Source organism: Triturus cristatus, chromosome 8, assembly GCF_964204655.1.
Source record: "Triturus cristatus chromosome 8, aTriCri1.1, whole genome shotgun sequence".
NCBI classification, from domain to species: Eukaryota; Metazoa; Chordata; class Amphibia; order Caudata; family Salamandridae; genus Triturus; species Triturus cristatus.
In genome coordinates, this window is record NC_140591.1 from 738,083,983 (window position 1) to 738,102,207 (window position 18,225).

At 41.7% G+C, this 18,225-nt stretch overlaps 9 non-coding genes across 9 annotated transcripts; all 9 read right to left on the minus strand.

Moving 5' to 3' along the window:
• Positions 1 to 209: 209 nt before the first annotated feature.
• TRNAP-UGG (transfer RNA proline (anticodon UGG)) lies at positions 210 to 281 on the minus strand. The gene has a single exon. It is a non-coding gene; the product is annotated as a tRNA-Pro (tRNA).
• A 2,327-nt stretch (positions 282 to 2,608) lies between these two features.
• Positions 2,609 to 2,680, minus strand: TRNAP-UGG (transfer RNA proline (anticodon UGG)). Its single transcript has one exon. It is a non-coding gene; the product is annotated as a tRNA-Pro (tRNA).
• Positions 2,681 to 4,650: 1,970 nt separating this feature from the next.
• TRNAV-CAC (transfer RNA valine (anticodon CAC)) lies at positions 4,651 to 4,723 on the minus strand. Its single transcript has one exon. It is a non-coding gene; the product is annotated as a tRNA-Val (tRNA).
• Positions 4,724 to 4,995: 272 nt separating this feature from the next.
• Positions 4,996 to 5,067, minus strand: TRNAP-UGG (transfer RNA proline (anticodon UGG)). The gene has a single exon. It is a non-coding gene; the product is annotated as a tRNA-Pro (tRNA).
• Positions 5,068 to 7,382: 2,315 nt separating this feature from the next.
• On the minus strand, positions 7,383 to 7,454 carry TRNAP-UGG (transfer RNA proline (anticodon UGG)). Its single transcript has one exon. It is a non-coding gene; the product is annotated as a tRNA-Pro (tRNA).
• A 2,315-nt stretch (positions 7,455 to 9,769) lies between these two features.
• TRNAP-UGG (transfer RNA proline (anticodon UGG)) lies at positions 9,770 to 9,841 on the minus strand. The gene has a single exon. It is a non-coding gene; the product is annotated as a tRNA-Pro (tRNA).
• A 2,315-nt stretch (positions 9,842 to 12,156) lies between these two features.
• Positions 12,157 to 12,228, minus strand: TRNAP-UGG (transfer RNA proline (anticodon UGG)). The gene has a single exon. It is a non-coding gene; the product is annotated as a tRNA-Pro (tRNA).
• Positions 12,229 to 14,198: 1,970 nt separating this feature from the next.
• Positions 14,199 to 14,271, minus strand: TRNAV-CAC (transfer RNA valine (anticodon CAC)). Its single transcript has one exon. It is a non-coding gene; the product is annotated as a tRNA-Val (tRNA).
• A 272-nt stretch (positions 14,272 to 14,543) lies between these two features.
• On the minus strand, positions 14,544 to 14,615 carry TRNAP-UGG (transfer RNA proline (anticodon UGG)). The gene has a single exon. It is a non-coding gene; the product is annotated as a tRNA-Pro (tRNA).
• Positions 14,616 to 18,225: the final 3,610 nt, after the last annotated feature.

Genomic DNA, 18,225 nt, shown 5'->3' on the forward strand with positions numbered 1-18,225 from the left:
GGCTTTAGATTTCTTTCATGCAACCTGCCCGACATCCCTAGCTGAACGCTCGTACATGCCATGCAAGACCAGATGTTTGGTATTAGCTCAGACTGGGCAGGGCTGAAGCATGAGACTCTAGCAAAGAATTATCCACTACTGCAAAGAAAAAATTGATGTTGGTTTTGAAACGCAAACTTCAAAACAACTTGAAAAGAGTACCAAGAAAAGGGCTCGTCCGGGATTTGAACCCGGGACCTCTCGCACCCAAAGCGAGAATCATACCCCTAGACCAACGAGCCCTCAAAATCCTCTTACCTCTCAAAAGCTAATACCGGCTCTAAGCCCGCAATGAAGATCATGCTGGTATCTTTATGATGCTTGGTCTGTGAATACGCATGAAAGTCAGTCTCAACTTACCCTTTCTCAAACGATAGCACTATCATTTACAAGTGTCTCCTTTTATTCCGTCCCAGCTTTGGACACGTCTTACAGGAAGTCAGCCCTTATTTATATATTTCTTCAGTGGCTGAAGCTTAATGAGAAAGAGTAACAAGTTGTTCATAACAACATAAGAAACACATTGTGCATTTTCTCTTAAATACTCCTTCACTTTGTGCCAAAAGAAATACCAAGGTGAATACCTAGGCCACAGATTCAAGCTAAAGATCTTCCTGCTGAATGCAAGGCGCAATAAAAACTGCATATCGCTGGACTAAAGCATTCCTTGCATAGCCTCTAACATCATAACATAACTGAGCTGCTAGCAGCAAGCTAACCAATACCTTTCTGAAATGAGAATGACATGTGCTTATCTGCTCAATCAGTGCTCAATCAGGCTCGATCAGGCGAGATTTAGAAAAGGTGGAAAGGGTCCAAGTGGATGCCCCTTCCTTTTTAGGGTGGGTCCTGCTGACTATCATAGGATTGCTTGTAAAAGTGGCCAGGGTCAGAGGAAAAGCTGCCAACACTTCTTAGCGTTCTCTATAGATGCAGCCATTTTCTGTGACTGTAATTTCGGCCTTTTCCCAGAAGTCTCTATTCTGCCTATGCAAATTAACAAAAGCAGTGCTTATTCCTCACTTGCTCAAATGTCCTTCCTGTCCAGAAAGCTCTGATTAAGCATGCTTATTTTCTTTTTCTGGGATATTTTAAATTGTTTCGCTGTCCAGTCTGTGGCAGTAGAAAGCTGCTTATGATGCCCGGTTTTGATGAATCCCCAAGGTACAAGTACAGAGGAATATATCAGTCTCTAGGATATGGAACTTTTAGCTAACACATCACAATATGTGATGCTTGCCAAGAAAACACTACATTCTGGAGCGCTGATGATCAGAACATTCTGCTCCTGAAGGATAGAAAAGACAGCTTGATTGAAATAAAGTCTGTTTATATTGACGCTCTCTCTCTCCCTATATATACATACATGCATACACACACACACACACAGGTATGTCATGCATTTCTTCAGATTTGTTTCAACCATTTACCATTTATTGGAGAATCCCTACTTTTCAAGTGACTGCAAATGAAGTCATCTCTGGCACTTTTTGTGCAAAGTAAGAGACGCACATGACACCTTTTTATAAAAGTCATCGGTTTCTTTGTTACTGTGTACTTTCAAAGCATGGGGCTTTCACACGTCAGGTAAACCTGATTACCACTACACAACAAAAGCAGATGCAGCTTTCTTATCTATGTCGTGATAGAACAGTTGTGAATTGAGTAGAAAAAGGGCCCTGATGTGATACTTATTACATGCAGCCTGTAAGATAGTCAAACATGCAGGCTAGGAAGGAAGATGCAAATATCAATGTATTAGAAAAACACCTAAAGGCGAGTGATATGCTTTCATTCATGCATGGCTAGGAAAAATCGCCATACTGTTGCAAACATTCTTACACCACCAACTGGAAATAAATGATTCTGACATTAAACGTAAAGGTGACAATGCATTTGTATCATCACCTTGAGAAGGATCATCTTGGAATTGAGCCGAGGGCCTCTGCACTCAAAGCCAGAAACACTCCACTAAAATAAGATTCCTGTTGGTGCCAACAATTCTCCATGTTAATGCTTGTTCTAGGTGAGCAGTGAACCGATTGCAGGGCTCTTTTGAAAGCAAGGTCTGAGAACCAACAGATACATCCACACGCCGATTACTTTAGTGTTTTGAGAGAATTCCCTTTCTTGGAACGAGATTGCATGAAATAATCTTCAGGGCTTGGACAATTCCATGGCAAAACGGCACCTATCAACATTGTAGCCAACACAATATAACAACTGTTTCTGCCCGGTTTCGAACCGGGGACCTTTCGCGTGTGAGGCGAACTTGATAACCACTACACTACAGAAACAGATACCTACAGTTGATTTTTCTGTAATGAAACTGCTCCGAACTGGCTATTCCATGGGCCTCTGGCTTTAGATTTCTTTCATGCAACCTGCCCGACATCCCTAGCTGAACGCTCGTACATGCCATGCAAGACCAGATGTTTGGTATTAGCTCAGACTGGGCAGGGCTGAAGCATGAGACTCTAGCAAAGAATTATCCACTACTGCAAAGAAAAAATTGATGTTGGTTTTGAAACGCAAACTTCAAAACAACTTGAAAAGAGTACCAAGAAAAGGGCTCGTCCGGGATTTGAACCCGGGACCTCTCGCACCCAAAGCGAGAATCATACCCCTAGACCAACGAGCCCTCAAAATCCTCTTACCTCTCAAAAGCTAATACCGGCTCTAAGCCCGCAATGAAGATCATGCTGGTATCTTTATGATGCTTGGTCTGTGAATACGCATGAAAGTCAGTCTCAACTTACCCTTTCTCAAACGATAGCACTATCATTTACAAGTGTCTCCTTTTATTCCGTCCCAGCTTTGGACACGTCTTACAGGAAGTCAGCCCTTATTTATATATTTCTGCAGTGGCTGAAGCTTAATGAGAAAGAGTAACAAGTTGTTCATAACAACATAAGAAACACATTGTGCATTTTCTCTCAAATACTCCTTCACTTTGTGCCAAAAGAAATACCAAGGTGAATACCTAGGCCACAGATTCAAGCTAAAGATCTTCCTGGTGAAGGCAAGGCGCAATAAAAACTGCATATCGCTGGACTAAAGCATTCCTTGCATAGCCTCTAACATCATAACATAACTGAGCTGCTAGCAGCAAGCTAACCAATACCTTTCTGAAATGAGAATGACATGTGCTTATCTGCTCAATCAGTGCTCAATCAGGCGAGATTTAGAAAAGGTGGAAAGGGTCCAAGTGGATGCCCCTTCCTTTTTAGGGTGGGTCCTGCTGACTATCATAGGATTGCTTGTAAAAGTGGTCAGGGTCAGAGGAAAAGCTGCCAACACTTCTTAGCGTTCTCTATAGATGCAGCCATTTTCTGTGACTGTAATTTCGGCCTTTTCCCAGAAGTCTCTATTCTGCCTATGCAAATTAACAAAAGCAGTGCTTATTCCTCACTTGCTCAAAGGTCCTTCCTGTCCAGAAAGCTCTGATTAAGCATGCTTATTTTCTTTTTCTGGGATATTTTAAATTGTTTCGCTGTCCAGTCTGTGGCAGTAGAAAGCTGCTTATGATGCCAGGTTTTGATGAATCCCCAAGGTACAAGTACAGAGGAATATATCAGTCTCTAGGATATGGAACTTTTAGCTAACACATCACAATATGTGATGCTTGCCAAGAAAACACTACATTCTGGAGCGCTGATGATCAGAACATTCTGCTCCTGAAGGATAGAAAAGACAGCTTGATTGAAATAAAGTCTGTTTATATTGACGCTCTCTCTCTCCCTATATATACATACATGCGTACACACACACACACAGGTATGTCATGCATTTCTTCAGATTTGTTTCAACCATTTACCATTTATTGGAGAATCCCTACTTTTCAAGTGACTGCAAATGAAGTCATCTCTGGCACTTTTTGTGCAAAGTAAGAGACGCACATGACACCTTTTTATAAAAGTCATCGGTTTCTTTGTTACTGTGTACTTTCAAAGCATGGGGCTTTCACACGTCAGGTAAACCTGATTACCACTACACAACAAAAGCAGATGCAGCTTTCTTATCTATGTCGTGATAGAACAGTTGTGAATTGAGTAGAAGAAGGGCCCTGATGTGATACTTATTACATGCAGCCTGTAAGATAGTCAAACATGCAGGCTAGGAAGGAAGATGCAAATATCAATGTATTAGAAAAACACCTAAAGGCGAGTGATATGCTTTCATTCATGCATGGCTAGGAAAAATCGCCATACTGTTGCAAACATTCTTACACCACCAACTGGAAATAAATGATTCTGACATTAAACGTAAAGGTGACAATGCATTTGTATCATCACCTTGAGAAGGATCATCTTGGAATTGAGCCGAGGGCCTCTGCACTCAAAGCCAGAAACACTCCACTAAAATAAGATTCCTGTTGGTGCCAACAATTCTCCATGTTAATGCTTGTTCTAGGTGAGCAGTGAACCGATTGCAGGGCTCTTTTGAAAGCAAGGTCTGAGAACCAACAGATACATCCACACGCCGATTACTTTAGTGTTTTGAGAGAATTCCCTTTCTTGGAACGAGATTGCATGAAATAATCTTCAGGGCTTGGACAATTCCATGGCAAAACGGCACCTATCAACATTGTAGCCAACACAATATAACAACTGTTTCTGCCCGGTTTCGAACCGGGGACCTTTCGCGTGTGAGGCGAACGTGATAACCACTACACTACAGAAACAGATACCTACAGTTGATTTTTCTGTAATGAAACTGCTCCGAACTGGCTATTCCATGGGCCTCTGGCTTTAGATTTCTTTCATGCAACCTGCCCGACATCCCTAGCTGAACGCTCGTACATGCCATGCAAGACCAGATGTTTGGTATTAGCTCAGACTGGGCAGGGCTGAAGCATGAGACTCTAGCAAAGAATTATCCACTACTGCAAAGAAAAAATTGATGTTGGTTTTGAAACGCAAACTTCAAAACAACTTGAAAAGAGTACCAAGAAAAGGGCTCGTCCGGGATTTGAACCCGGGACCTCTCGCACCCAAAGCGAGAATCATACCCCTAGACCAACGAGCCCTCAAAATCCTCTTACCTCTCAAAAGCTAATACCGGCTCTAAGCCCGCAATGAAGATCATGCTGGTATCTTTATGATGCTTGGTCTGTGAATACGCATGAAAGTCAGTCTCAACTTACCCTTTCTCAAACGATAGCACTATCATTTACAAGTGTCTCCTTTTATTCCGTCCCAGCTTTGGACACGTCTTACAGGAAGTCAGCCCTTATTTATATATTTCTTCAGTGGCTGAAGCTTAATGAGAAAGAGTAACAAGTTGTTCATAACAACATAAGAAACACATTGTGCATTTTCTCTTAAATACTCCTTCACTTTGTGCCAAAAGAAATACCAAGGTGAATACCTAGGCCACAGATTCAAGCTAAAGATCTTCCTGCTGAATGCAAGGCGCAATAAAAACTGCATATCGCTGGACTAAAGCATTCCTTGCATAGCCTCTAACATCATAACATAACTGAGCTGCTAGCAGCAAGCTAACCAATACCTTTCTGAAATGAGAATGACATGTGCTTATCTGCTCAATCAGTGCTCGATCAGGCGAGATTTAGAAAAGGTGGAAAGGGTCCAAGTGGATGCCCCTTCCTTTTTAGGGTGGGTCCTGCTGACTATCATAGGATTGCTTGTAAAAGTGGCCAGGGTCAGAGGAAAAGCTGCCAACACTTCTTAGCGTTCTCTATAGATGCAGCCATTTTCTGTGACTGTAATTTCGGCCTTTTCCCAGAAGTCTCTATTCTGCCTATGCAAATTAACAAAAGCAGTGCTTATTCCTCACTTGCTCAAAGGTCCTTCCTGTCCAGAAAGCTCTGATTAAGCATGCTTATTTTCTTTTTCTGGGATATTTTAAATTGTTTCGCTGTCCAGTCTGTGGCAGTAGAAAGCTGCTTATGATGCCAGGTTTTGATGAATCCCCAAGGTACAAGTACAGAGGAATATATCAGTCTCTAGGATATGGAACTTTTAGCTAACACATCACAATATGTGATGCTTGCCAAGAAAACACTACATTCTGGAGCGCTGATGATCAGAACATTCTGCTCCTGAAGGATAGAAAAGACAGCTTGATTGAAATAAAGTCTGTTTATATTGACGCTCTCTCTCTCCCTATATATACATACATGCGTACACACACACACACAGGTATGTCATGCATTTCTTCAGATTTGTTTCAACCATTTACCATTTATTGGAGAATCCCTACTTTTCAAGTGACTGCAAATGAAGTCATCTCTGGCACTTTTTGTGCAAAGTAAGAGACGCACATGACACCTTTTTATAAAAGTCATCGGTTTCTTTGTTACTGTGTACTTTCAAAGCATGGGGCTTTCACACGTCAGGTAAACCTGATTACCACTACACAACAAAAGCAGATGCAGCTTTCTTATCTATGTCGTGATAGAACAGTTGTGAATTGAGTAGAAGAAGGGCCCTGATGTGATACTTATTACATGCAGCCTGTAAGATAGTCAAACATGCAGGCTAGGAAGGAAGATGCAAATATCAATGTATTAGAAAAACACCTAAAGGCGAGTGATATGCTTTCATTCATGCATGGCTAGGAAAAATCGCCATACTGTTGCAAACATTCTTACACCACCAACTGGAAATAAATGATTCTGACATTAAACGTAAAGGTGACAATGCATTTGTATCATCACCTTGAGAAGGATCATCTTGGAATTGAGCCGAGGGCCTCTGCACTCAAAGCCAGAAACACTCCACTAAAATAAGATTCCTGTTGGTGCCAACAATTCTCCATGTTAATGCTTGTTCTAGGTGAGCAGTGAACCGATTGCAGGGCTCTTTTGAAAGCAAGGTCTGAGAACCAACAGATACATCCACACGCCGATTACTTTAGTGTTTTGAGAGAATTCCCTTTCTTGGAACGAGATTGCATGAAATAATCTTCAGGGCTTGGACAATTCCATGGCAAAACGGCACCTATCAACATTGTAGCCAACACAATATAACAACTGTTTCTGCCCGGTTTCGAACCGGGGACCTTTCGCGTGTGAGGCGAACTTGATAACCACTACACTACAGAAACAGATACCTACAGTTGATTTTTCTGTAATGAAACTGCTCCGAACTGGCTATTCCATGGGCCTCTGGCTTTAGATTTCTTTCATGCAACCTGCCCGACATCCCTAGCTGAACGCTCGTACATGCCATGCAAGACCAGATGTTTGGTATTAGCTCAGACTGGGCAGGGCTGAAGCATGAGACTCTAGCAAAGAATTATCCACTACTGCAAAGAAAAAATTGATGTTGGTTTTGAAACGCAAACTTCAAAACAACTTGAAAAGAGTACCAAGAAAAGGGCTCGTCCGGGATTTGAACCCGGGACCTCTCGCACCCAAAGCGAGAATCATACCCCTAGACCAACGAGCCCTCAAAATCCTCTTACCTCTCAAAAGCTAATACCGGCTCTAAGCCCGCAATGAAGATCATGCTGGTATCTTTATGATGCTTGGTCTGTGAATACGCATGAAAGTCAGTCTCAACTTACCCTTTCTCAAACGATAGCACTATCATTTACAAGTGTCTCCTTTTATTCCGTCCCAGCTTTGGACACGTCTTACAGGAAGTCAGCCCTTATTTATATATTTCTTCAGTGGCTGAAGCTTAATGAGAAAGAGTAACAAGTTGTTCATAACAACATAAGAAACACATTGTGCATTTTCTCTCAAATACTCCTTCACTTTGTGCCAAAAGAAATACCAAGGTGAATACCTAGGCCACAGATTCAAGCTAAAGATCTTCCTGCTGAATGCAAGGCGCAATAAAAACTGCATATCGCTGGACTAAAGCATTCCTTGCATAGCCTCTAACATCATAACATAACTGAGCTGCTAGCAGCAAGCTAACCAATACCTTTCTGAAATGAGAATGACATGTGCTTATCTGCTCAATCAGTGCTCAATCAGGCGAGATTTAGAAAAGGTGGAAAGGGTCCAAGTGGATGCCCCTTCCTTTTTAGGGTGGGTCCTGCTGACTATCATAGGATTGCTTGTAAAAGTGGTCAGGGTCAGAGGAAAAGCTGCCAACACTTCTTAGCGTTCTCTATAGATGCAGCCATTTTCTGTGACTGTAATTTCGGCCTTTTCCCAGAAGTCTCTATTCTGCCTATGCAAATTAACAAAAGCAGTGCTTATTCCTCACTTGCTCAAAGGTCCTTCCTGTCCAGAAAGCTCTGATTAAGCATGCTTATTTTCTTTTTCTGGGATATTTTAAATTGTTTCGCTGTCCAGTCTGTGGCAGTAGAAAGCTGCTTATGATGCCAGGTTTTGATGAATCCCCAAGGTACAAGTACAGAGGAATATATCAGTCTCTAGGATATGGAACTTTTAGCTAACACATCACAATATGTGATGCTTGCCAAGAAAACACTACATTCTGGAGCGCTGATGATCAGAACATTCTGCTCCTGAAGGATAGAAAAGACAGCTTGATTGAAATAAAGTCTGTTTATATTGACGCTCTCTCTCTCCCTATATATACATACATGCGTACACACACACACACAGGTATGTCATGCATTTCTTCAGATTTGTTTCAACCATTTACCATTTATTGGAGAATCCCTACTTTTCAAGTGACTGCAAATGAAGTCATCTCTGGCACTTTTTGTGCAAAGTAAGAGACGCACATGACACCTTTTTATAAAAGTCATCGGTTTCTTTGTTACTGTGTACTTTCAAAGCATGGGGCTTTCACACGTCAGGTAAACCTGATTACCACTACACAACAAAAGCAGATGCAGCTTTCTTATCTATGTCGTGATAGAACAGTTGTGAATTGAGTAGAAGAAGGGCCCTGATGTGATACTTATTACATGCAGCCTGTAAGATAGTCAAACATGCAGGCTAGGAAGGAAGATGCAAATATCAATGTATTAGAAAAACACCTAAAGGCGAGTGATATGCTTTCATTCATGCATGGCTAGGAAAAATCGCCATACTGTTGCAAACATTCTTACACCACCAACTGGAAATAAATGATTCTGACATTAAACGTAAAGGTGACAATGCATTTGTATCATCACCTTGAGAAGGATCATCTTGGAATTGAGCCGAGGGCCTCTGCACTCAAAGCCAGAAACACTCCACTAAAATAAGATTCCTGTTGGTGCCAACAATTCTCCATGTTAATGCTTGTTCTAGGTGAGCAGTGAACCGATTGCAGGGCTCTTTTGAAAGCAAGGTCTGAGAACCAACAGATACATCCACACGCCGATTACTTTAGTGTTTTGAGAGAATTCCCTTTCTTGGAACGAGATTGCATGAAATAATCTTCAGGGCTTGGACAATTCCATGGCAAAACGGCACCTATCAACATTGTAGCCAACACAATATAACAACTGTTTCTGCCCGGTTTCGAACCGGGGACCTTTCGCGTGTGAGGCGAACTTGATAACCACTACACTACAGAAACAGATACCTACAGTTGATTTTTCTGTAATGAAACTGCTCCGAACTGGCTATTCCATGGGCCTCTGGCTTTAGATTTCTTTCATGCAACCTGCCCGACATCCCTAGCTGAACGCTCGTACATGCCATGCAAGACCAGATGTTTGGTATTAGCTCAGACTGGGCAGGGCTGAAGCATGAGACTCTAGCAAAGAATTATCCACTACTGCAAAGAAAAAATTGATGTTGGTTTTGAAACGCAAACTTCAAAACAACTTGAAAAGAGTACCAAGAAAAGGGCTCGTCCGGGATTTGAACCCGGGACCTCTCGCACCCAAAGCGAGAATCATACCCCTAGACCAACGAGCCCTCAAAATCCTCTTACCTCTCAAAAGCTAATACCGGCTCTAAGCCCGCAATGAAGATCATGCTGGTATCTTTATGATGCTTGGTCTGTGAATACGCATGAAAGTCAGTCTCAACTTACCCTTTCTCAAACGATAGCACTATCATTTACAAGTGTCTCCTTTTATTCCGTCCCAGCTTTGGACACGTCTTACAGGAAGTCAGCCCTTATTTATATATTTCTTCAGTGGCTGAAGCTTAATGAGAAAGAGTAACAAGTTGTTCATAACAACATAAGAAACACATTGTGCATTTTCTCTTAAATACTCCTTCACTTTGTGCCAAAAGAAATACCAAGGTGAATACCTAGGCCACAGATTCAAGCTAAAGATCTTCCTGCTGAATGCAAGGCGCAATAAAAACTGCATATCGCTGGACTAAAGCATTCCTTGCATAGCCTCTAACATCATAACATAACTGAGCTGCTAGCAGCAAGCTAACCAATACCTTTCTGAAATGAGAATGACATGTGCTTATCTGCTCAATCAGTGCTCAATCAGGCGAGATTTAGAAAAGGTGGAAAGGGTCCAAGTGGATGCCCCTTCCTTTTTAGGGTGGGTCCTGCTGACTATCATAGGATTGCTTGTAAAAGTGGTCAGGGTCAGAGGAAAAGCTGCCAACACTTCTTAGCGTTCTCTATAGATGCAGCCATTTTCTGTGACTGTAATTTCGGCCTTTTCCCAGAAGTCTCTATTCTGCCTATGCAAATTAACAAAAGCAGTGCTTATTCCTCACTTGCTCAAATGTCCTTCCTGTCCAGAAAGCTCTGATTAAGCATGCTTATTTTCTTTTTCTGGGATATTTTAAATTGTTTCGCTGTCCAGTCTGTGGCAGTAGAAAGCTGCTTATGATGCCAGGTTTTGATGAATCCCCAAGGTACAAGTACAGAGGAATATATCAGTCTCTAGGATATGGAACTTTTAGCTAACACATCACAATATGTGATGCTTGCCAAGAAAACACTACATTCTGGAGCGCTGATGATCAGAACATTCTGCTACTGAAGGATAGAAAAGACAGCTTGATTGAAATAAAGTCTGTTTATATTGACGCTCTCTCTCTCCCTATATATACATACATGCATACACACACACACACAGGTATGTCATGCATTTCTTCAGATTTGTTTCAACCATTTACCATTTATTGGAGAATCCCTACTTTTCAAGTGACTGCAAATGAAGTCATCTCTGGCACTTTTTGTGCAAAGTAAGAGACACACATGACACCTTATTATAAAAGTCATCGGTTTCTTTGTTACTGTGTACTTTCAAAGCATGGGGCTTTCACACGTCAGGTAAACCTGATTACCACTACACAACAAAAGCAGATGCAGCTTTCTTATCTATGTCGTGATAGAACAGTTGTGAATTGAGTAGAAGAAGGGCCCTGATGTGATACTTATTACATGCAGCCTGTAAGATAGTCAAACATGCAGGCTAGGAAGGAAGATGCAAATATCAATGTATTAGAAAAACACCTAAAGGCGAGTGATATGCTTTCATTCATGCATGGCTAGGAAAAATCGCCATACTGTTGCAAACATTCTTACACCACCAACTGGAAATAAATGATTCTGACATTAAACGTAAAGGTGACAATGCATTTGTATCATCACCTTGAGAAGGATCATCTTGGAATTGAGCCGAGGGCCTCTGCACTCAAAGCCAGAAACACTCCACTAAAATAAGATTCCTGTTGGTGCCAACAATTCTCCATGTTAATGCTTGTTCTAGGTGAGCAGTGAACCGATTGCAGGGCTCTTTTGAAAGCAAGGTCTGAGAACCAACAGATACATCCACACGCCGATTACTTTAGTGTTTTGAGAGAATTCCCTTTCTTGGAACGAGATTGCATGAAATAATCTTCAGGGCTTGGACAATTCCATGGCAAAACGGCACCTATCAACATTGTAGCCAACACAATATAACAACTGTTTCTGCCCGGTTTCGAACCGGGGACCTTTCGCGTGTGAGGCGAACTTGATAACCACTACACTACAGAAACAGATACCTACAGTTGATTTTTCTGTAATGAAACTGCTCCGAACTGGCTATTCCATGGGCCTCTGGCTTTAGATTTCTTTCATGCAACCTGCCCGACATCCCTAGCTGAACGCTCGTACATGCCATGCAAGACCAGATGTTTGGTATTAGCTCAGACTGGGCAGGGCTGAAGCATGAGACTCTAGCAAAGAATTATCCACTACTGCAAAGAAAAAATTGATGTTGGTTTTGAAACGCAAACTTCAAAACAACTTGAAAAGAGTACCAAGAAAAGGGCTCGTCCGGGATTTGAACCCGGGACCTCTCGCACCCAAAGCGAGAATCATACCCCTAGACCAACGAGCCCTCAAAATCCTCTTACCTCTCAAAAGCTAATACCGGCTCTAAGCCCGCAATGAAGATCATGCTGGTATCTTTATGATGCTTGGTCTGTGAATACGCATGAAAGTCAGTCTCAACTTACCCTTTCTCAAACGATAGCACTATCATTTACAAGTGTCTCCTTTTATTCCGTCCCAGCTTTGGACACGTCTTACAGGAAGTCAGCCCTTATTTATATATTTCTGCAGTGGCTGAAGCTTAATGAGAAAGAGTAACAAGTTGTTCATAACAACATAAGAAACACATTGTGCATTTTCTCTCAAATACTCCTTCACTTTGTGCCAAAAGAAATACCAAGGTGAATACCTAGGCCACAGATTCAAGCTAAAGATCTTCCTGGTGAAGGCAAGGCGCAATAAAAACTGCATATCGCTGGACTAAAGCATTCCTTGCATAGCCTCTAACATCATAACATAACTGAGCTGCTAGCAGCAAGCTAACCAATACCTTTCTGAAATGAGAATGACATGTGCTTATCTGCTCAATCAGTGCTCAATCAGGCGAGATTTAGAAAAGGTGGAAAGGGTCCAAGTGGATGCCCCTTCCTTTTTAGGGTGGGTCCTGCTGACTATCATAGGATTGCTTGTAAAAGTGGTCAGGGTCAGAGGAAAAGCTGCCAACACTTCTTAGCGTTCTCTATAGATGCAGCCATTTTCTGTGACTGTAATTTCGGCCTTTTCCCAGAAGTCTCTATTCTGCCTATGCAAATTAACAAAAGCAGTGCTTATTCCTCACTTGCTCAAAGGTCCTTCCTGTCCAGAAAGCTCTGATTAAGCATGCTTATTTTCTTTTTCTGGGATATTTTAAATTGTTTCGCTGTCCAGTCTGTGGCAGTAGAAAGCTGCTTATGATGCCAGGTTTTGATGAATCCCCAAGGTACAAGTACAGAGGAATATATCAGTCTCTAGGATATGGAACTTTTAGCTAACACATCACAATATGTGATGCTTGCCAAGAAAACACTACATTCTGGAGCGCTGATGATCAGAACATTCTGCTCCTGAAGGATAGAAAAGACAGCTTGATTGAAATAAAGTCTGTTTATATTGACGCTCTCTCTCTCCCTATATATACATACATGCGTACACACACACACACAGGTATGTCATGCATTTCTTCAGATTTGTTTCAACCATTTACCATTTATTGGAGAATCCCTACTTTTCAAGTGACTGCAAATGAAGTCATCTCTGGCACTTTTTGTGCAAAGTAAGAGACGCACATGACACCTTTTTATAAAAGTCATCGGTTTCTTTGTTACTGTGTACTTTCAAAGCATGGGGCTTTCACACGTCAGGTAAACCTGATTACCACTACACAACAAAAGCAGATGCAGCTTTCTTATCTATGTCGTGATAGAACAGTTGTGAATTGAGTAGAAGAAGGGCCCTGATGTGATACTTATTACATGCAGCCTGTAAGATAGTCAAACATGCAGGCTAGGAAGGAAGATGCAAATATCAATGTATTAGAAAAACACCTAAAGGCGAGTGATATGCTTTCATTCATGCATGGCTAGGAAAAATCGCCATACTGTTGCAAACATTCTTACACCACCAACTGGAAATAAATGATTCTGACATTAAACGTAAAGGTGACAATGCATTTGTATCATCACCTTGAGAAGGATCATCTTGGAATTGAGCCGAGGGCCTCTGCACTCAAAGCCAGAAACACTCCACTAAAATAAGATTCCTGTTGGTGCCAACAATTCTCCATGTTAATGCTTGTTCTAGGTGAGCAGTGAACCGATTGCAGGGCTCTTTTGAAAGCAAGGTCTGAGAACCAACAGATACATCCACACGCCGATTACTTTAGTGTTTTGAGAGAATTCCCTTTCTTGGAACGAGATTGCATGAAATAATCTTCAGGGCTTGGACAATTCCATGGCAAAACGGCACCTATCAACATTGTAGCCAACACAATATAACAACTGTTTCTGCCCGGTTTCGAACCGGGGACCTTTCGCGTGTGAGGCGAACGTGATAACCACTACACTACAGAAACAGATACCTACAGTTGATTTTTCTGTAATGAAACTGCTCCGAACTGGCTATTCCATGGGCCTCTGGCTTTAGATTTCTTTCATGCAACCTGCCCGACATCCCTAGCTGAACGCTCGTACATGCCATGCAAGACCAGATGTTTGGTATTAGCTCAGACTGGGCAGGGCTGAAGCATGAGACTCTAGCAAAGAATTATCCACTACTGCAAAGAAAAAATTGATGTTGGTTTTGAAACGCAAACTTCAAAACAACTTGAAAAGAGTACCAAGAAAAGGGCTCGTCCGGGATTTGAACCCGGGACCTCTCGCACCCAAAGCGAGAATCATACCCCTAGACCAACGAGCCCTCAAAATCCTCTTACCTCTCAAAAGCTAATACCGGCTCTAAGCCCGCAATGAAGATCATGCTGGTATCTTTATGATGCTTGGTCTGTGAATACGCATGAAAGTCAGTCTCAACTTACCCTTTCTCAAACGATAGCACTATCATTTACAAGTGTCTCCTTTTATTCCGTCCCAGCTTTGGACACGTCTTACAGGAAGTCAGCCCTTATTTATATATTTCTTCAGTGGCTGAAGCTTAATGAGAAAGAGTAACAAGTTGTTCATAACAACATAAGAAACACATTGTGCATTTTCTCTTAAATACTCCTTCACTTTGTGCCAAAAGAAATACCAAGGTGAATACCTAGGCCACAGATTCAAGCTAAAGATCTTCCTGCTGAATGCAAGGCGCAATAAAAACTGCATATCGCTGGACTAAAGCATTCCTTGCATAGCCTCTAACATCATAACATAACTGAGCTGCTAGCAGCAAGCTAACCAATACCTTTCTGAAATGAGAATGACATGTGCTTATCTGCTCAATCAGTGCTCAATCAGGCGAGATTTAGAAAAGGTGGAAAGGGTCCAAGTGGATGCCCCTTCCTTTTTAGGGTGGGTCCTGCTGACTATCATAGGATTGCTTGTAAAAGTGGCCAGGGTCAGAGGAAAAGCTGCCAACACTTCTTAGCGTTCTCTATAGATGCAGCCATTTTCTGTGACTGTAATTTCGGCCTTTTCCCAGAAGTCTCTATTCTGCCTATGCAAATTAACAAAAGCAGTGCTTATTCCTCACTTGCTCAAATGTCCTTCCTGTCCAGAAAGCTCTGATTAAGCATGCTTATTTTCTTTTTCTGGGATATTTTAAATTGTTTCGCTGTCCAGTCTGTGGCAGTAGAAAGCTGCTTATGATGCCAGGTTTTGATGAATCCCCAAGGTACAAGTACAGAGGAATATATCAGTCTCTAGGATATGGAACTTTTAGCTAACACATCACAATATGTGATGCTTGCCAAGAAAACACTACATTCTGGAGCGCTGATGATCAGAACATTCTACTCCTGAAGGATAGAAAAGACAGCTTGATTGAAATAAAGTCTGTTTATATTGACGCTCTCTCTCTCCCTATATATACATACATGCATACACACACACACACAGGTATGTCATGCATTTCTTCAGATTTGTTTCAACCATTTACCATTTATTGGAGAATCCCTACTTTTCAAGTGACTGCAAATGAAGTCATCTCTGGCACTTTTTGTGCAAAGTAAGAGACACACATGACACCTTATTATAAAAGTCATCGGTTTCTTTGTTACTGTGTACTTTCAAAGTATGGGGCTTTCACACGTCAGGTAAACCTGATTACCACTACACAACAAAAGCAGATGCAGCTTTCTTATCTATGTCGTGATAGAACAGTTGTGAATTGAGTAGAAGAAGGGCCCTGATGTGATACTTATTACATGCAGCCTGTAAGATAGTCAAACATGCAGGCTAGGAAGGAAGATGCAAATATCAATGTATTAGAAAAACACCTAAAGGCGAGTGATATGCTTTCATTCATGCATGGCTAGGAAAAATCGCCATACTGTTGCAAACATTCTTACACCACCAACTGGAAATAAATGATTCTGACATTAAACGTAAAGGTGACAATGCATTTGTATCATCACCTTGAGAAGGATCATCTTGGAATTGAGCCGAGGGCCTCTGCACTCAAAGCCAGAAACACTCCACTAAAATAAGATTCCTGTTGGTGCCAACAATTCTCCATGTTAATGCTTGTTCTAGGTGAGCAGTGAACCGATTGCAGGGCTCTTTTGAAAGCAAGGTCTGAGAACCAACAGATACATCCACACGCCGATTACTTTAGTGTTTTGAGAGAATTCCCTTTCTTGGAACGAGATTGCATGAAATAATCTTCAGGGCTTGGACAATTCCATGGCAAAACGGCACCTATCAACATTGTAGCCAACACAATATAACAACTGTTTCTGCCCGGTTTCGAACCGGGGACCTTTCGCGTGTGAGGCGAACTTGATAACCACTACACTACAGAAACAGATACCTACAGTTGATTTTTCTGTAATGAAACTGCTCCGAACTGGCTATTCCATGGGCCTCTGGCTTTAGATTTCTTTCATGCAACCTGCCCGACATCCCTAGCTGAACGCTCGTACATGCCATGCAAGACCAGATGTTTGGTATTAGCTCAGACTGGGCAGGGCTGAAGCATGAGACTCTAGCAAAGAATTATCCACTACTGCAAAGAAAAAATTGATGTTGGTTTTGAAACGCAAACTTCAAAACAACTTGAAAAGAGTACCAAGAAAAGGGCTCGTCCGGGATTTGAACCCGGGACCTCACGCACCCAAAGCGAGAATCATACCCCTAGACCAACGAGCCCTCAAAATCCTCTTACCTCTCAAAAGCTAATACCGGCTCTAAGCCCGCAATGAAGATCATGCTGGTATCTTTATGATGCTTGGTCTGTGAAAACGCATGAAAGTCAGTCTCAACTTACCCTTTCTCAAACGATAGCACTATCATTTACAAGTGTCTCCTTTTATTCCGTCCCAGCTTTGGACACGTCTTACAGGAAGTCAGCCCTTATTTATATTTTTCTGCAGTGGCTGAAGCTTAATGAGAAAGAGTAACAAGTTGTTCATAACAACATAAGAAACACATTGTGCATTTTCTCTCAAATACTCCTTCACTTTGTGCCAAAAGAAATACCAAGGTGAATACCTAGGCCACAGATTCAAGCTAAAGATCTTCCTGCTGAATGCAAGGCGCAATAAAAACTGCATATCGCTGGACTAAAGCATTCCTTGCATAGCCTCTAACATCATAACATAACTGAGCTGCTAGCAGCAAGCTAACCAATACCTTTCTGAAATGAGAATGACATGTGCTTATCTGCTCAATCAGTGCTCAATCAGGCGAGATTTAGAAAAGGTGGAAAGGGTCCAAGTGGATGCCCCTTCCTTTTTAGGGTGGGTCCTGCTGACTATCATAGGATTGCTTGTAAAAGTGGTCAGGGTCAGAGGAAAAGCTGCCAACACTTCTTAGCGTTCTCTATAGATGCAGCCATTTTCTGTGACTGTAATTTCGGCCTTTTCCCAGAAGTCTCTATTCTGCCTATGCAAATTAACAAAAGCAGTGCTTATTCCTCACTTGCTCAAATGTCCTTCCTGTCCAGAAAGCTCTGATTAAGCATGCTTATTTTCTTTTTCTGGGATATTTTAAATTGTTTCGCTGTCCAGTCTGTGGCAGTAGAAAGCTGCTTATGATGCCAGGTTTTGATGAATCCCCAAGGTACAAGTACAGAGGAATATATCAGTCTCTAGGATATGGAACTTTTAGCTAACACATCACAATATGTGATGCTTGCCAAGAAAACACTACATTCTGGAGCGCTGATGATCAGAACATTCTGCTCCTGAAGGATAGAAAAGACAGCTTGATTGAAATAAAGTCTGTTTATATTGACGCTCTCTCTCTCCCTATATATACATACATGCGTACACACACACACACAGGTATGTCATGCATTTCTTCAGATTTGTTTAAACCATTTACCATTTATTGGAGAATCCCTACTTTTCAAGTGACTGCAAATGAAGCCA